We start from the raw sequence: 19,216 nt of genomic DNA on the forward strand, positions 1-19,216 counted from the left end.
CGTCATAGGTTCAGGACTTAAGCCCCATTCACACTGGGCTGACTCTGGGCCACAACAACCCAGCGACTCGGGGTATACGAGGTCTTGGGTGGAAAGTTGGAAAGTTTTGTTTAGTGGGCGCAGCATCTGTGGTCATATGCCAGAGAGAGACAAAAGGGGAAGGAATTATAGAAGGGAACAGATCCCAGGAGATGGCTGGGACACAACCCCCGATTAATACCTGGTACACTGCTGGGTGGACAGGGGCGTAGGGTATCGGGAAAGCCGCCCAAATTTTTCCACTCCGCCCAAGAATTGAACCCGGGCTCTCTCGGTTGTGAGCCGAGTGTGCTAACCACTGCACCACGAAGCCTCCAGGTCTTGGGTGTGAAATGTTGATGTGAAAGGGTCGCACATTGTCTTTCTGACCATGTGCGACCCTTTCACATCAACATTTAGTAACCTGAGGAGCCTCTCTAACAGTCCTTCCCAAGCACACCCAGACCCAGGATGCTTTGCTTACAGTGACTGGGGAAGATCACCCACACCCAGAGGCAAGAGTGTCACATGAATCAGGTCTTTAGCCCCTGGTGTCGGCACATATCGGGTGTCGTTTGGTGCCGGCTTCAGTGCCAGGCCACAGTTGTTGTATAAAACATATACTTTCATATTCTGATTTTTGTTCATTCAATGTTCTGCACAAGAAATTGAATACTATAAATATAAAGTGACTTTTGGAATGAAGAATTATTTACCAAACAATTCTGTCACCTCCTCCTGGCCAGGAAACGTACTGAACCTGTGTGATGTAGGGTGCACGTACTGTGGGGTACACTGGGGTATTATTGGGGGTACATTAGGGCATAACTAGGCTATATTAGGGTATCACTGGGGGTACACTAGGTGAAAAAGACGCCCCCATCTCGGCACATGTTTGACAAGGCTATCATTGGAGTTTTTGTGGGCAATTCCAGGGGTAGTTTGAGCCTTCTTCTGTGCCATGAACCTAAGAAACACACATTTGACAAGGCTTTCGTAGGAGTTTAGTGCATTTCCAGGACTAGTACCCTTGTGGTAGTGTGACCCTTCCTCTTTACTAGGAAGCCACAGCAACAGTCCTTTGATGTCTCCACACTGATATTGCAGACCCCACCTGCCTTTGCACCCTATAACTTCCTCACGGACTCCACCACTTCCACAAGAGAGGGTGGAGTTTGGTCTATTGGTGGATCAGCAGCTGCTAAATGGATGTGATCTATCTCTGCTGTGGTTTATCCTTCCCAGTTCTTTGGTTTCTTTCTCTCTGTTCCTTTATCTCCAGTTTCCTTTCCAGCCATTCTATCTCTGCTGTGGTAGACGGTCACTGTTCTTCCCTTAAACCTGTCAACAGTGGTGTCCCGTAGGACTCTGTCCTGTCTCCCACTCTGTTCGTTTATGATCTTTCCAAAACAAAGTGTCCTATCCACTCCTATGCTAATGCCTCTACTGTGCATTACTCAGCATGTTATAGCAGACCTCCAGACACTCCCCACAGGAATTACAAGACTCTGGAGTGGAGGCTGTGGAATGGTTAGCCACAGACCTTGCTGATCTGTCTATGGCATCTATGCCATCAAAGGCAAGGAAGACAGACAGCCCCCCACCTCTCCCTCTTCCTCTCTTCAATCACACCCAGATTTATCCTTATTAACCCCCCTCCTCTCCCCTATATCTATAAGCATCTATCCATCCATACAAGAGCCAGGAAGGAAGCAAGGAAGGAAGGAAGCAAGGAGGGAAGGAAGGAGGGAGGGAGGGAGGGAAGGAAGGAAAGAAGGAAAAGAGAAAATACTTAACACTCACCATTGGTTTGATGTCTGCCATATTACAAGTCCTTCCTCTTCTTCTTCCTCCTCTTCTCTCTCTGTGTGTCTTCTTCTTCTTCTTCTTCTTCTCCTTCTTCCTGTTTAAACAATTGAGATAGTAATAAATTCATGAAAAGAAAAGAATTAGCAAATAAAAAAGGAGCAAAAATTATAATGAAAGAAAAATGATAATAAGATGAACACCTTTACTTATTTTATTGTTTGTTTGTTTGTTGGGAGGTGCCACCGACATGAGAAGGAATTTTATTTTTAATTCAATCATTTAATACTATTTTTTTCTCATTAAGAGTCATGCTTGTGTGTGTGTGTGTGTCTGTGTGGGTGTGTGGGTGTGGGTGTGTGTGTGTGAGAGAGAGAGAGAGAGAGAGAGAGAGAGAGAGAGAGAGAGAGAGAGAGAGAGAGAGAGATTAATTTTGTAGCTAGGGAAAATATCTCTATAGTAGCTAGTTTTGCAGGAGTGTTTCGTGATGGTGGTGATACATGGCTTCTGCACCTTGATGGGAAAAATCCCCCATGGAAACCTGGTCAGTCTTCCCTGTGGTTCTGAGAAATGGTTGTAATGAAAGCCACAGACATTTAAGAAGACAAAGACACAGAGTGATGCTGGGTTGTCATGGGAGCCCGATATGTTTAAAAATATAGACCTGAGAACCATTTCCCTGTGTCCACATGTCTGGAGGAAGGGAGCATGTCTGTGGGCCCTGTACACCTGTCACAAGTATCAGGGAGAGCGCTAACCCTCTGAATAAAAGAATGCTGTTTAGGAAAGCACTTCTTGTACACGCAAAGGAAGGAAAGTCTGTTCCATTAGGAGTTTCTTTTTATAAGCTATACATTCAAGAGTACTGTATAGCCTATCATGTATGCATATATATATATATATATATATATATATATATATATATATATATATATATATATATATATATATATATATATATATATATATATATATATATATATATATAATCTTTAGTTTGTGATGGCTTTACCTGTGCTTATAGAGGTGGAAAATACATTCAGTAGTACAGTTTGTCTTTACCAGTTGAAGGCATGCATAATATATAGTCTATCCTTTATATATAATATATATATATATATATATATATATATATATATATATATATATATATATATATATATATATATATATATATATATATATATATATATATATATATATATATATATATATATATATATATATATATATATAATAACACTGTTTATGAAAGCTTACGCTGGGCTTATAATGTACCAAAGGCAGAAATAATAATCATATTATGTACCAAATAAATACTAATTAATGTACTGGAAGTGTAAAAGATGTTCAATTTTGCCTTGTGTTAATTTATTAGAAGTTACTAACATGCGTACCATTTGTAATAAGAGAACTATGAATGTTACCATGTCACCTCTGTGTACTGTTCAAATAGGTACCATTATGCACCTTGGAACAGGAGGAGCCAGGGTGAGGGAAACACCATATGAAATGAGGGAAAAGCTTCACACACATATATTGGGAGACAGGAGTTTATATAAAACCTTGAGGTCCAGCCCTGTATAACACACACACACACACACACGCACTATATATATATATATATATATATATATATATATATATATATATATAGATATATATATATATATATATATATATATATATATATATATATATATATATATATATATATATATATATATATCAGTGGTGGGCACCAGTCACTTTTTTGCTTTTCTGATCCCCGATCATCCGATCACTTTGGGCAACTGATCCGATTCCGATCATCCGATCATTTTTTAAGTACTGCTGTTCCAATTAATCATTCCGATCATCCGATCATTTTTTAAGTACTGCTGTTCCAATTAATCATTCCGATCATCCGATCATTAGAGCTTATAATGATATTTATTGTTTTTTTTATAAAATAATAAAAAAAAACTATTTAAGGCGTTCTTTACATAATAATTTCAAATAAGTAATTAGTTAATTATTTGCTTATAAATATTTTTTCCTCTTTCTTTTGGTATATAGGACATGGTAAAGAAAAAAAGTTATCTTAAATATTTTAGGCATTTATTTAAGTCTACCCTTTTTATTCAGTTCATGAAAGTATGGAAAAATAATTATGTTCACTATTCTAACCATTGACGTTAATGACTTAAAAATTACGTCACCAAAACAGCAGCCGCCCGGCACGGATGAGACAGACTCCGCCCTCCGTCGTGCGCCTTTCCCTGACAAACATGGCCGGCATTAACCACGACTCATTGACTGCTGTCGCTGTGCTTGCTGCTGGAGAAGAAGGGATAACAGCTACTTAGATTAAGGCCCTGTCCCACCAACGCCTGGTACATCTCGAATCACACCGAATTGGGTTACTTCGGCACGCCCACGGAAAAATCTGCACTGGTCGGCGGTCAACGAGCGCACATCTTTCCACGCCGGCACGCACCAGCCAGCGGCCTAAAAAGCCGCAGTCGACAATAACTTTATCCGAGAGCGGCCCGACAGAATTTTTGATCACGAGATACCGTGCCGACACCGTACAATGTTCTTCATTACCGTGTCTCTGCCGGGCAAGCACCGTGCACGTACCGGCTCTTGCCGGACGCGTATCGGCCTTTACCAGGTCATAATTTCTCCCCCCGGTGTTCTCACGGTGCCCTAGGAATGCGCACGGCAAGTGCCGGTGCGAGTACGGTGTGAATACAGTGCCCTAAGAATGCCCCCGGCAGGGTAAAACGTTGTACTAGCTGGCAGTAGCTGGCAACTCACTGGCCCAGGCTTATATAAAACCGGCCACCCTATCCAGGGTTGTAATAATTAAAATGATTAATTAATACAAAGGCCCGCTTCCCTTAAGGGGATGAATCTTAGAACCAGGATTGTACAGAGACACGCCAGTCCTCGTCAACAGACCGACTTGGTCGGCTAGATTTCGATCACCCATAAAGTCGGTCTGTCGGCACTCTGCTACGGGCCCCCTTTGGCAAAGGCCCGTGCACCCTCCTATAGGGGGGGGAGCAATCTTTGAAGGCCACGGTTGCCACTTGGTATTGAAGCGTACATACACAGTTCAAGCTCCCCAGTAACCATCTATTTTTTTTATAGTATTTAAAAGTTTAATATTTTCATATCTTAGTTGGAACGTTTGGGGTGAATATATGTTCTATTATCAGTTTGGTATTGAAAAAGAGAATCTGGTATTTAAAATTGAAGTATTTTGTATCAAGTCCCTGAGTAAACCTGGCAACCCTGACCCCATCTCAGCTATCAGTGCTTTGGCCAGGGTGCCCAATATATAGGCGGTGCTGCTTTAGCGGGGTGCTTACCGGGGTGAACCATGTGATGCCGAGCACTTTCCAGGCACGTATCGGGCACGTACCGTCCTGGTACCGTGTTTTGCCGTGCGAGGATTGGCCTAGACCGTAGTGGTTTCAGCCTTTGCCGGGGGTTAGTTCTTGGGACACCGTGCTCGCATCGCCTGTCACCGAGGGAATACTGTGCATATGTACCTTGCACCTTATATGTACTGTGTAGTCGTCAGGTCGGTACTGGAACCGAGAGGTGGGCAGGTACCAGTACCAGACTGCTCGGTACCAGTACCAATACTAGCCAGTCGCTCATGATGTCCCTTATTTCTTCCTCACACGAGTGAGAGGCTGAGACTGAGTGCATGAGTGGATATCTCGGGGTTATGGATATTCTCTCTCTCTCTCTCTCTCTCTCTCTCTCTCCACTGAATGAAGTGAATATTTACCCAGCCGCCACCATGAGATTTTCCCCCTCGGAAAAGAATCCAGCCTGGCAACTCTGCGCTCGTTTGGCCAGGGAAGACCACGAACCGCGTCATAGATGGTTTTATGCACGTGATCTGAACATACGGTTCTGAAACCATACCGCGTCATAGGAAACCGCGCCCTACGAATCCGCGTCATACACGACTTGACTGTACTTCCATTTCATATTTTCATATGTAGAATATTCAACATCACTGGATGGGCCACGAGCCCAAAAGTTAACTTGGATTCACCTCTGCCTGGGCCGACGGAGCTCCACGCGAGGGTGAACCCCAGTTACCACTGTCCCTGCCGTCGATGACATCACTGATGGTCGACGGATCCGTGAAAACAGAATAGTGGGAACCACGCCTTAAGCCGCATCCACACTAGGCATCACGAGGCGACTCGTGTATGCCCCTGGACTCACAAAAACAATAGAATACGGACGGGCATGAGGCCGCTGCTGACAATGGACATGTTTCCGGTTCTGGGAAGAACTTAAAAATGCATTGTGTCACGTACCAATGATAACGTAGTGCACATATTACGTCCTATAAATCACTAGTTGACTGGATATTGGAGACATATCACAAATTCTTCTCATCTCACGGGGAGAAGCCACCATTAGCTCGTGACGTCATCAGGCTGAAGTGGAGTACAGCAGACGACAGTACCAATGTTGTGTCCATTGTTTTTTTCATCAGCTGTGGCCACTCCAGCTCCAAACTGCACCCAACAGGTATGTTATAGGTGCTTACAGAACACCTTAAGAGTGTTGAAAATATGTTATATTATTAAAATGGGAGTGAAATCAACCAATTCGCCTCTGCTCTGCAGAAAATAGTTGAGTTCACGATTAAAAGTTAGTCCGAGGGGGAACTATAGAGAATAATCAAGGTTGAATTTATGTTAGTATTATGGAAACTTACCTAGCCTAACCTAGAGAAAACAATGGCTCTGGAATGTCAGAGAGAGATAATCAACGCCTGAAGATGAATAAGAAGAAAACGAATGCAGACCAATATTCTATAATCAGAGGACGTGACAGTAGAGAGAACAGTTGAGTTCACGATGAAAAGTTAGTCCGAGGGGAAACTAAAAAAATTACTGCAGGATTCACAGCACAGACACAAATATCTTACGTGGAGTACTTTTGTTCGTATATATATATATATATATATATATATATATATATATATATATATATATATATATATATATATATATATATATATATATATATATATATATATATATATATATATATATACTCTTGCACATTGGCACGAATCACCAACGACTGCGGGTTACGTCTCCAGGCAATGCTAGACACTAGAAACAAACACCACAACACGAAATCTCGGAGTAACACAAAGTTGGCGGCCTGCTGACTGCATCGTGACGTCACGACCAATCACCATCCGTTTTTAGGTCACGTGATTTTTCCTCAACTTTAACCCATATTTTATACCACATTTACTATTTTACATGAAGATAAAATAGCACCATAGCTGAATTTAGGGCCTATTTTATCCATACTGACAGAATTTAAAATAAATATGTTGACCGGAAACATGTCCACTCTGGCGAGAGGTATTTTTGGAGCAGGAGGCGTGAACGTGGCAACATCAGCTGCGTGCTGCTCTCAGATCAAAGCTGAAAACATTGAGGACAACGTTGAATGAACTCGGGGCAACACTCATATGATGAGTGATATTCTGAAGCAGCACCCCTGCATCTGGCAGGTGAAAAATAAACATTACAAGAATAACAATGACTGGCGAGGCAGTGCAAGAGTCGCCTCGTGAGGCCTACTGTGGACGCAGCTTTAGAGTCGATAGATTACATCACGATAGTAACATATAGCCTAGTCATAATCACATACATGAATTACTCTAGTTAAGGTAAGGCCTTAGAGTATATAAAAATGTGTTTGTCCCTCACCAGGTACAGCGGTTAGTGGGTTTAGCTGGGTTAATGGAGTGAGCGCCAAGTAAATAAAGCAACTTTGCGCCTGCGCGTTTCGTTCACGATACCTTACCAGGATTAAATAAATCAATGATCAATAATTATCGCTTAATATTATAAATAAATACGCTTATTGAAGAAACTATTTAGCAACTTGTATAAAAATAATTGTAAGAAGTGAGTAGTGAGGTTTCAAAATGTCTGCAGTCAGTTGTTGCCATGACAACGTTGACCACAATTTTTTTTTACGTGATCGGTGATCAGTTTGTGAAGTTCCGATCTCCACAGTCTGATTACCTTTACAATGATGATTGCATTCCGATCGCTAATTGCTGCTCCGATCAGATCGGACGATCGGATTGATGATCGGATGTGCCCAGCTCTGATATATATATATATATATATATATATATATATATATATATATATATATATATATATATATATATATATATATATATATATATATATATACATACACACACACACACACATATATATAATGGGTATATATAAATTTATGTTGTATGGTGAGCCAGGGCAAGCCAGAACCAGGCCAGGGTCAGCTGTACGCAGGTGACAACTCTCTTGGCCTGGCCACAAGATACATCATCATCATCATCATCAATTCATGGACGCCTGCTCCTGGGAGCTCCCACCAGGGGATGGCCACGGCAGAAGAGCTTCCAACTTTCTTTATCCAGACACTCCCTCCTTGCCTGCTCAAAGTTTCTCAAAGATCTTTCCCCCCTCTCCCTAACGTACTCTTGCACCCTATCCCTCCATTTCACTGGAGGTCGTCCTCTAGAATTCCCTCCCTCTATCTCAATCACATACACCCTTCTGGTCATCTTACTCTCCTCCATTCGCTCCATGTGGCCAAACCACTTTAAGGTCTGTCGCTTCACTTCTTCCACCACTCCACACTTCTTCCCTTCACCCCTGTGACACATTCCAAAACGCTCGTACACACTTTTATTACTCATTCCATCCATTCTACTCACACCACAAGCACTCCTCAAATAACTCATTTCCACTACCTGCACTCTAGACCTCTGACTTTCATTCCAGGCCCACGTTTCACTTGCATATGTGAGGGTTGGTACTATTATTGTATTTCTCAAATCCCTCTTTACCTCCATGCTCACACCTCTGCCATTCATGATTCGTCCCAAAGACCCTACCACCCTTCCTTGCAAAACCCTTTCTCCTATCTCTCCCTCCATACCACCATGCTTACACATAACTGATCCAAGGTACTTAAACTCATTGACCTCCTCCATTTCTTCACTATTCAAAATTATTTTGCATTCTTTTTCACATTCAATTCCCACTCTATATGGGCATACAAAATCTACAACCTCACTTCTACTTCGCTCACAAACCATCACTTTACTTTTGTTGACATTTACTTTCAGCTTTCTCCTGTTACAGACACTATCAAAAACACTGACCAAATTTTGCAGGTCACTTTCATTTTCAGCAATGAGCACCGTGTCATCAGCAAACAGTATCGAATTCAGTACCCACTTCCTTCCCTCATCAAAGTCTTATTCCAACTTTGGCCTTCATTTCTCTAATGACACCATCCATATAAATATTGAATAACCCTGGTGACATGACGCACCCTTGTCTTAAGCCCACTTTTATCTCAAAATGTTCACTTGTTTCTCCAGTAATTTTGACACATGCAGATGCATCCTCATAGAAAGACTTTATTGCACTAAGCAGTTTTCCTCCCACACCATAAATCTTTAAAACATCCCACAATGCAATCCAATCAACTCTGTCATAAGCTTTTTCCAAATCCATGAAGGCAGCGTATAGTTTCTTTCCTTCTGCTATTATTTTTTCTACTACCATCCTGAAGGCAAATATCTGATCCACACATCCCCTTCCTGTAGCCTCCTTGCTCTTCACTGATATATCTGTATATATATATATATATATATATATATATATATATATATATATATATATATATATATATATATATATATATATATATATATATATATATATATATATATATATATATATATATATATATATATATATATATATATATATATATATATATATATATATATATATATATATATATATATATATATATATATATATATATATATATATATATATATATATATATATATATATATATATATATATATATATATATATATATATATATATATATATATATATATATATATATATATATATATATATATATATATATATATATATATATATATATATATATATATATATATATATATATATATATATATATATATATATATATATATATATATATATATATATATATATATATATATATATATATATATATTATATATTATTTTTGGACAGTATAGGGATGAAAGAGTGAAGATACTGGTTAACTCTTGCATAAGGGATTTGGACAGTATAGGGATGAAAGAGTGAAGATGCTGGTTAACTCTTGCATAAGGGATTTGGACAGTATAGGGATGAAAGAGTGAAGATGCTGGTTAACTCTTGCATAAGGGATTTGGACAGTATAGGGATGAAAGAGTGAAGATGCTGGTTAACTCTTGCATAAGGGATTTGGACAGTATAGGGATGAAAGAGTGAAGATGCTGGTTAACTCTTGCATAAGGGATTTGGACAGTATAGGGATGGAAGAGTGAAGATGCTGGTTAACTCTTGCATAAGGGATTTGGACAGTATAGGGATGAAAGAGTGAAGATGCTGGTTAACTCTTGCATAAGGGATTTGGACAGTATAGGGATGAAAGAGTTAACTCTTGCATAAGGGATTTGGACAGTATAGGGATGAAAGAGTGAAGATGCTGGTTAACTCTTGCATAAGGGATTTGGACAGTATAGGGATGAAAGAGTTAACTCTTGCATAAGGGATTTGGGCAGTATAGGGATAAGCTGGAGTAGAAAGTAGTTTTGTTATGACTGACGTTGAGATTTACCTTCAGTGTTTTGAGACACACACATTAAAGAATAAAGATGTCAATGAATTAATTTGTATCAGTAGAAGTTGGTGCCTTACAACACTGCATAGGGTTTGGATAGGAGAAAGTGAGGTCATTCTTTGTTAATTTATACCATAAGGTGCTGGCTGTCATGTGTTTGAAGATATACCCTTAACTTAACCTAACAAAACCCCAAACAGTTACTACAGTTCTTGACTCAGAGAATTCATATAAGCTTCCTTACTAATGAGACTTTCTATACAACGAAATGAGGTCATTCTTCATTGAATTATACTATAAGGGGCTGGCTATCCTGTGTTTGAAGATACCCTAAACTTAACCTAACATAACCGAACAAAACAAAACCAAACACTATAGACCTTCACTCAGAAAATTCATATATGCTTCCTTGCTAATGAGACTTTCTCTACAACAAAGTGAGGTCATTCTTTGTTGATTTATACCATAAGGTGCTGGCTATCATGTGTCTGAAGATACCCTAAACTTAACCCAACATAGCCTAACAAAACCCCAAACAGTTACTACAGGTCTTGACTCAGAAAACTCATATATGCTTCCTTACTAATGAGACTTTCTATACAACAAAGTGAGGTCATTCTTTATGGATTCATACCCTAAGTTCCCGCCTATCCTGTGTTTTAAGATACCCTAAACATATCGTAACCTAACCAGTCCCACCTTAAGATGAAGCAGCTGTTGGGTGTGAGTGGCAAGGTCTGGGCTGGAGTGAAGCAGGTGATGAGGGAGTTGTATCTGCCTGAAGCCCTACAGGAGAGCGTCTGGCTTCCCTCAACGCCCTGGGTCACCACACACCCGCCTGCAAACCATGACGGTGATTACAAGGAGTCCTGGCGGGGTATTCTCAGGCCGGGAAAACAACAACAGTGGGGGTACAGAAGACTCAACTGGCGGAGTGAGTGAGTGAGGGTTGGCAGCTGGAGGGAGAGAGGAGGAGGAGGAGGTGGAGGCAGAGGGACAACAGGAAATTCAGGTAACACCAGGCACTGCTTACTGCAGGAATAGTAGGCTGGAAGGTACTCTCTCCCTCTCTCTCTCTCTCTCCTTTAGCTGTGACCAACCCAGTAGTGGTTCTCCAGCTTGAAGGGTTTCCGTGTTAGGTTGTGTCCCATCTTGACCAAGACGTCTTGCAGACTGGGTTCACTGACTGGCTTGACAAGTCCTGTGGAAAAGGGGGTTTGGGGGTCACTCATGCCTTGGAAAGATAAAGAATTGGGTGTTCTTAGGTCAATATTGTTATACATATTGATCTCCAGTTACAACTATTTCCCAAGGCCACAGAGATTATCAGGGTTTTCAAGGGTGTTTTTCTCCTCTCAAGATGCAGAGGTCATATGAAACTATCACTGGCATCACCAAACACTCCATGGAAAGCCCAGCAACTGCTATGAGAGGCTTTTCAAACAGGTGAACTGAGGTGCCTATACGTTTAAGAAGACAGACTTTGGCTCCCCGTGAATTTGTTGAGGGTAAAATTAAGCGTATAAATTCAGATTGCTTGCAAATGAATTAATATATGGATCAAATGAAGGAATCTTAGTACAGCTATAGGCCCTGTATGGGGGACTGTATACACACACACACACACACACACACACACACACACCGGAGCTTAGAGAACATACTTATGAGGAAAGACTTAATAGCATGGGGCTCACAACCCTGGAGAGAAGAAGAGAAAGAGGAGACCTGATAGCGGTGTACAGGGTGGCGAGCGGGGTGGAGCATCTGGACAGAGAGGACCTGTGTGTGTGGAGCGAGAGAGAAACGAGAGGACATGGAAAGAAGTTGAGGGCGACCACGTGTAGGCGAGATGTGAAAAAGTTTAGCTTCCCAAACAGAAGCTGTGGAATGGACTGGAGGAGGAGGTGGTTTGTGCAAGAAACATTCATGATTTTAAGGAAAAGTTGGATAAGAGAGGATATGGAGACGGGACAGCGCGAGTGTAGCTCTTTTCCCGTATGTCACAACTAGGTAAATACAACTAGGTAAATACAGCTAGGTAAATACAACTAGGTAAATACAAACACACACACACACACACACACACACACACCTTGATGTCAGTGCCGTCCCCGTACTTGACAACGTTGAAGGAAGAATTGAAATGGACCTTGACATTCTTCTCCGCCTGTCTCTCTCCTCCTCCGCCGGCCACCGCCTCACTGCTGCCCCCGCCATCCTCCTGCAGTAGTAGTAGTGGTAGTAGTAGTAGTAGTAGTAGTAGTAGTAGTAGTAGTGGGGCACATAATAACCCTACACCCTCCCAGTGTTCCACAGCCGCCAAAAATGTTAGTTCTTGTCACACACAACTTTCTGACAGGCTTTAATTTTTTGCATACAGTATTATTGTTGGTCATTTTGAGGAGTTTGTTGATCTCCATCCTCCTGAACCCTCTCGGACAGCCACAATCTTTAGCCCTTAGAGCGCGGGTGTGGACAATAGTGGGTCACAGCTGGTGCCGTGGGTGTCGATAACAGTGGACAAGGCATTTTTTGACTTAGTGCGCCGTCAAATTTAACTTGTTTGTGGTGAAGCAGGGTAAGCATGTGGTTTTCTTTCCAACAATACCCAGCCTTGACTAATCATTGGTCAGTGTACGCCTTGTGCTAGCTTTGAGAAGATGTCCGCTAGACATCCACCTCTTCTCACCTTACAGTGAATTTCATCCACGAGATGGGGCCTTTGACCTCAGCACCCACCAAGGGCATCAGGATGGCCTGGAAGTTATAAGTTTTAGGGTGTGTTTCACATAAACTGTATAAAAGTCTTAGTCAAAGAAGGGAAGTCCACTGGGGGTGGATAACTGTATATAATAATGTGTTTTCAGCGATCCTAATTCAATTTTCCGCACTCGCTCCAGCAAAGGTCATATGGTCTTCAACTTAACGTCGAAGGGCAGTTAACCCCTTCACTACGGCCGGGCCCAAACAGCGCCCCGCCCAGTATCCGAGACCACCGCGCGCGCCAAATTTCAAATGTCGCTATTGAATATAACAAGTTTTCAGCCATAAACTCAACATAATCAGCATGTATTATATATGAAAACATGCAGAATTAAATGTTGCACATGAAGAAATATAAATTAATTGATCATTTTGAGATGTAAGCATAAATATAGAGATAAAATAATTTGTATACAATAATCCCTCGTTTATCGCGGGGGTTACGTTCCAGAACTCCCCGCGCTGGGCAAAAATCCACGAAGTAGCGACCTTATATATATTTTATTATTTATATATTACATTTTATATATATTATTTATATAAGCACGCTTATCTCTGTGAATCTCGCCTCAGCCCGTGTGAACAAGGTCACCCAACCACTAGTTTCTTGAGAGTCAAAGTCGGCTACATTTCACGGGAAACTCATCGAAATTCTAGTCACAAACTCAGTCACCAACATGTCGGTTACTCGTGTGGTCGGTAAGTTGTGGTCACAAGAAGAAGAAGAAGAGCCTATCAGCTGTTCGGTTCAGCAGGTCTCCATGTGTTTATTCCAGTACGGCAGAGAGCTCCACCAAACTAGATAAGCTTGGAGTAATCATGTTGAGCAAGTTTAGGACTTGAGTCTTGTTCAAGTGTAGTCATTGCCTCATCCTGTCTGGGTCCGCACTGCCAAGTTCTCGAGCATTTAACGGCAGCAAGCTGTAACACACTCTCCCTTTGTCTCCGAGCTAACCACTCACGAACCAACAAATGCTTCGGTCGCTGAGCCAATCAGCGCCCAGGATACAGAACACAGTGTTGGCCGCCTCCCATCCATCAGCCAATCGTGTGCCGTGTACGATCACACGTGGGCAAACTAGCTCAAGCGGAAGCGGCTGTAGCTGCGTTTTACATACGTGCGAGTCTGTCTACTCATCTGCAGTGCGCTACGTATTTTATTTCAATTTAATATTATTTTAATATGTTCTTATTAATACTTACTTAATTTTTTTATATTGTTTACAATTTTTTAGGCTAGAAAATGCTTCTTTTAATGCAAAATAAGTAAAATAATATATATATTAAAATACCTCTATACCGCAAAATTCAGCGATATAGTGAAAAATCCGCGATATGAAACTAAATATTTACAATTTTAAAATCCGCGATATGAAACTAAATATTTACAATTTTAAAATCCGCGATATGAAACTAAATATTTACAATTTTAAAATCCGCGATATGAAACTAAATATTTACAATTTTAAAATCCGCGATATGAAACTAAATATTTACAATTTTAAAATCCGCGATATGAAACTAAATATTTACAATTTTAAAATCCACGATATGAAACTAAATATTTACAATTTTAAAATCCGCGATATGAAACTAAATATTTACAATTTTAAAATCCGCGATATGAAACTAAATATTTACAATTTTAAAATCCGCGATATGAAACTAAATATTTACAATTTTAAAATCCGCGATATGAAACTAAATATTTACAATTTTAAAATCCACGATATGAAACTAAATATTTACAATTTTAAAATCCGCGATATGAAACTAAATATTTACAATTTTAAAATCCGCGATATGAAACTAAATATTTACAATTTTAAAATCCGCGATACAGCAATAAGTGAACTGCGATATGGCGAGGGATTATTGTATTGGCAAAAGCGAGCCAGGACTCAGCATGCGCGTCCTGGTGTTGAAGGGGTTAAGGGTATGTACTTTACAATGGTGCTTCATTCAGTCATGTGAAATACGTAGGAGTGAAGATATGAAAGGTTGAGGTGAGGTAAGTTTTTGCCTGAGTATGCCCGCGTGGGAGGACAGGCACGGCAAAACAAGCAAGCCACCGCTTTAAGGGTTAACAGACTTTTTTGACAGGCTTGAATTTTTTTAATATTTTGTACGTAATTTTGTGGAGTTTGGAGTTGAGCTGGAGTGTTGGGATTCTTAGGGCATTGAGATGAGCTCTTCCACTCCTTCCCTGTTAATTTACATCCTCCTTAACCCTCTCGGGCGGCCACAGTCTTTAAAAGTGCCAGCAGGTGTGTGAGGCAAGGTGTGTGAGGCAGGACAGAGCCACTCACCACATTGTCCAGGAAATACGAGGGCAGGAAAGGGTGAGGCCGCCCACTCTCTATGACGGTGGGCTGAGTGGTGGTGGTGGTGGTGGTGGTGGTGGTTATAACATGTTGTGCTTGATGTTGTTCTTCTTTTTGAATCTGTTGAATAAAAAAATATATTAATAGCAGAAGTAGTAGCAGAGAGAGAGAGAGAGAGAGAGAATCATATGAAGAAAGTTTTTTAAGTAATATCCCATTTATCATTACTAAGGAAGCAACACATGAATTACAGCATTTTGCATTATATAGACAGACAGGTCTGAGGAATGGCAAACCAGTGGTCACCAGTAACCCGATACCAGCGACGGGCCAAATTTTTGCCCTGATATATAAACCCCCCAAAATAGATGATGCATAAACTGGTCACAAATGCGTTGATATATATACATTATGAAATGGTTTGCGTGAGTGATGATTTTTTCTCATTTTTCATGCCTAGAGGGAGTGGCCATCAAGAAACATGACCCCCGCAGCCACCACCACCACCACCACCGGCTTAATATCACAGAGTCCCGAACTTTACCGCCGCACCAGTAAACTCTGCCATTCCCACCAAACAGTTTGACATAACTGCAGATTAGGTCTTCATTCGCTTCGGATTTTTCAATAATTATCCTCCGCTTGTCCTCCTCCGACGTGCTGGTGTGCGCCGCCGCCGAGGCATTGTTCCACAAGAGGAGCCGTGCACACACTGTTCCGAGGGTGGATACTTTACAACGCACACTTGCCATGGGGGAGGGGGATGTAGGGCGTGAGGGGGGCGGCATAAGTTCCATGCTTCAGATTCATGTTTTGCTGTGAAGTTCCATTTTCTCCAATTGTCAAATTAATGGTGTTTGTTGTTGTGACATTTGTGGTATTGACGCTACTCTTCTGCGGCAGTGTCGGAAGGACTGTAAGCTGTCCGACTAATTTGTGCTTTGTCTAACAGACTGCTGTACAACAATTTCCAATTGTTTCAGAACTTTGTCATAAACCACCGATTAGCTGTCTGATTATAATGCAAAATACTGTACACTCAATAGATTATACATTGCTCTCTTTCTCTCTCTCTCTCTCACACACCAAATTTGTTCACTTTTTATATTTTTTCCATTTTCCTCGGCCATTATAAGCAACACGACAAGTATATTCATGCCAGACTAGCACACACTGTGGACGCACCTGCCCATAAAATCCCATCGCCCCACACCCTATAGTTTCAATGATATCGCAAAACACGTTAAATGTTTTGGAGGCGTTTGCTAAAATTATCTTGCCGACACAACTTTTTTTCCATTTTCTCAGCCATCATGAGTCACATGACTAGGATATTTACAGCACACCTGCGCTGGATACAGACACACTACACTTTAAAGTCCTATTGACCTGCGCCCTATAGTTTCAAGAATATCACAACATGCGTTGAGATTCTCGGTAAACTATCTTGCCGAGAAACACCTTTTTTTAATTTTCTCGGCCGTCATATGTCACACGACAAGGATATTTATGCCACACCTGCGCTGGGTACAAACACACAACACATTAAAGTCCCATTGACCTGCACCCTATAGTTTCAAAAATATCACAACATGCGTTGAGATTCTCGGTAAACTATCTTGCCGAGAAACACCTTTTTTTAATTTTCTCGGCCGTCATAAGTTACATGACAAGGATATTTATGCCACACCTGTGCTGGGTACAAACACACTACACATTAAAGTCCCATTGACCTGCACCCTATAGTTTCAAGAATATCACAAAATTCGTTGAGATTCTCGGTAAACTATCTTGCCGAGAAACACCTTTTTTTAATTTCCTCGGCCGTCATAAGTTACACGACAAGGATATTTATGCCACACCTGCGCTGGGTACAAACACACTACACATTAAAGTCCCATTGACCTGCACCCTATAGTTTCAAGGATATCACAACATGCGTTGAGATTCTCGGTAAACTATCTTGCCGAGAAACACCTTTTTTTCATTTTCTTGGCCATCATAAGTCACACGACAAGGATATTTATACCACACCTGCACTGGGTACATACACACTACACATTAAAGACCCATCGACCTGCAGCCTATAGTTTCAAGGATATCACAACATGCGTTGAGATTCTCGGTAAACTATCTTGCCGAGAAACACCTTTTTTTCATTTTCTTGGCCATCATAAGTCACACGACAAGGATATTTACACCACACCTGCACTGGGTACATACACACTACACATTAAAGACCCATCGACCTGCAGCCTATAGTTTCAAGAATATCAAAACATGCGTTCAGACTCGCAGTAAACTATGTTGCCGAGACAACTTTTTTTTCATTTTCTTGGCTGTCACAAGCCACACAACAAGGATACTCATGCCAGACCAGCGCACACAACAGACACACACACTCACAAAAACTCACTGCCCTGCACCCTACAGTTTCAACGGTATCGCAAAACATGTTGAATTTTTCTGACACATTCGCTAAACTAATCTTGCCGACGCCAAACTATTTATCATTTTCTCTGCCGCCACAAGTGATGCGACAACGATACTTACGCCAGACCTGCACACACTGGAGACGCACACACTCGTACAATCCCATCGTTCTGCGCTTTACAGTTTCAACAATATCACAGAGTGCGTGTAAACTAACAGTGCATTATCTTTGCCGACGCTCCCCTTTCAGACATTTTCTTGGCCGTCATGAGTGATGTGACGAGGATATCTAGGCCAGGCCTGTGCAGACTATGGACGCACATTCTCACAAAGTCCCATCAACATGTGCCTTAGGGTCTCTGAGATATGGCTGCCAACGCTCAGTTACATGGGAATTAGTTAGTTTAGGGTAAATATGGAGAATGACTACGCGCCTCCAATATTGCTCCCACGGGAATAGTAACCTTTCCAAGGCATCACACACACAGTTTTGGCGGCGCATCAAGCATATACTAGTGCGCCTACAAGTGATGACGGGTTAGGCATTACCATGCAGGTCCAGACAAGAAATAACAGATAATGGGGAAAATTTAGGAGACCTTAGCCACCTCCGGCAGAGTTAATACTTACATGATGGGAGATAGGACAGAACTGGTGGTGGTAGTGTTGGTAGTGGTGGTAGTGTTGGTGGTGGTGGTAGTGTTGGTGGTGGTGGTAGTGTTGGTAGTGGTGGTAGTGTTGGTGGTGGTGGTAGTGTTGGTAGTGGTGGTAGTGTTGGTGGTGGTGGTAGTGTTGGTAGTGGTGGTAGTGTTGGTGGTGGTCGTGTTGGTGGTGGTGTTGTTGGTGGTGGTGGTTGTGTTGGTGGTGGTAGTTTTGGTGGTGGTGGTAGTGTTGGTGGTGGTAGTGTTGGTGGTGGTGGCAGTGTTGGATAATGGTATTACCATTATTTACCTTCCTGCATGAACTTTCCCTTCCTTCCCTGACCCTTCCTTCTCCCTCCTTCCCCTTTCATCCTCACCCTTTCCTTCCCTTCCCTTCCACCCTTTTCCATCCCTTCCCTTTCCTTTCCTTCAACTCCTTTCCTCCCTTACCTTCCGTTCGTTCCACCTCCTTTCCTTCCT

At 41.3% G+C, this 19,216-nt stretch overlaps 1 long non-coding RNA gene across 5 annotated transcripts; it reads right to left on the reverse strand.

Annotated features, from left to right (window-relative positions):
• Nucleotides 1–1,826: 1,826 nt before the first annotated feature.
• Nucleotides 1,827–18,726, reverse strand: LOC126989591 (uncharacterized). 5 transcript variants are annotated; one of them, XR_007743491.1, is made up of 4 exons: nucleotides 15,648–18,726; nucleotides 12,668–12,796; nucleotides 11,272–11,773; nucleotides 1,827–1,921 (listed from the first exon to the last, which is right to left on the reverse strand). It is a non-coding gene; the product is annotated as an uncharacterized LOC126989591 (long non-coding RNA). The 5 variants fall into 5 exon arrangements; XR_007743492.1 differs by lacking the exon at nucleotides 1,827–1,921 and having other exon boundaries at nucleotides 10,681–11,773; nucleotides 15,648–17,696; nucleotides 17,869–18,726; XR_007743493.1 differs by lacking the exon at nucleotides 1,827–1,921 and having other exon boundaries at nucleotides 10,681–11,773; nucleotides 15,648–17,123; nucleotides 17,812–18,726.
• Nucleotides 18,727–19,216: the final 490 nt, after the last annotated feature.

The sequence above is a fragment of the Eriocheir sinensis genome, chromosome 6 (genome assembly GCF_024679095.1).
Source record: "Eriocheir sinensis breed Jianghai 21 chromosome 6, ASM2467909v1, whole genome shotgun sequence".
Classification (NCBI taxonomy): Eukaryota; Metazoa; Arthropoda; class Malacostraca; order Decapoda; family Varunidae; genus Eriocheir; species Eriocheir sinensis.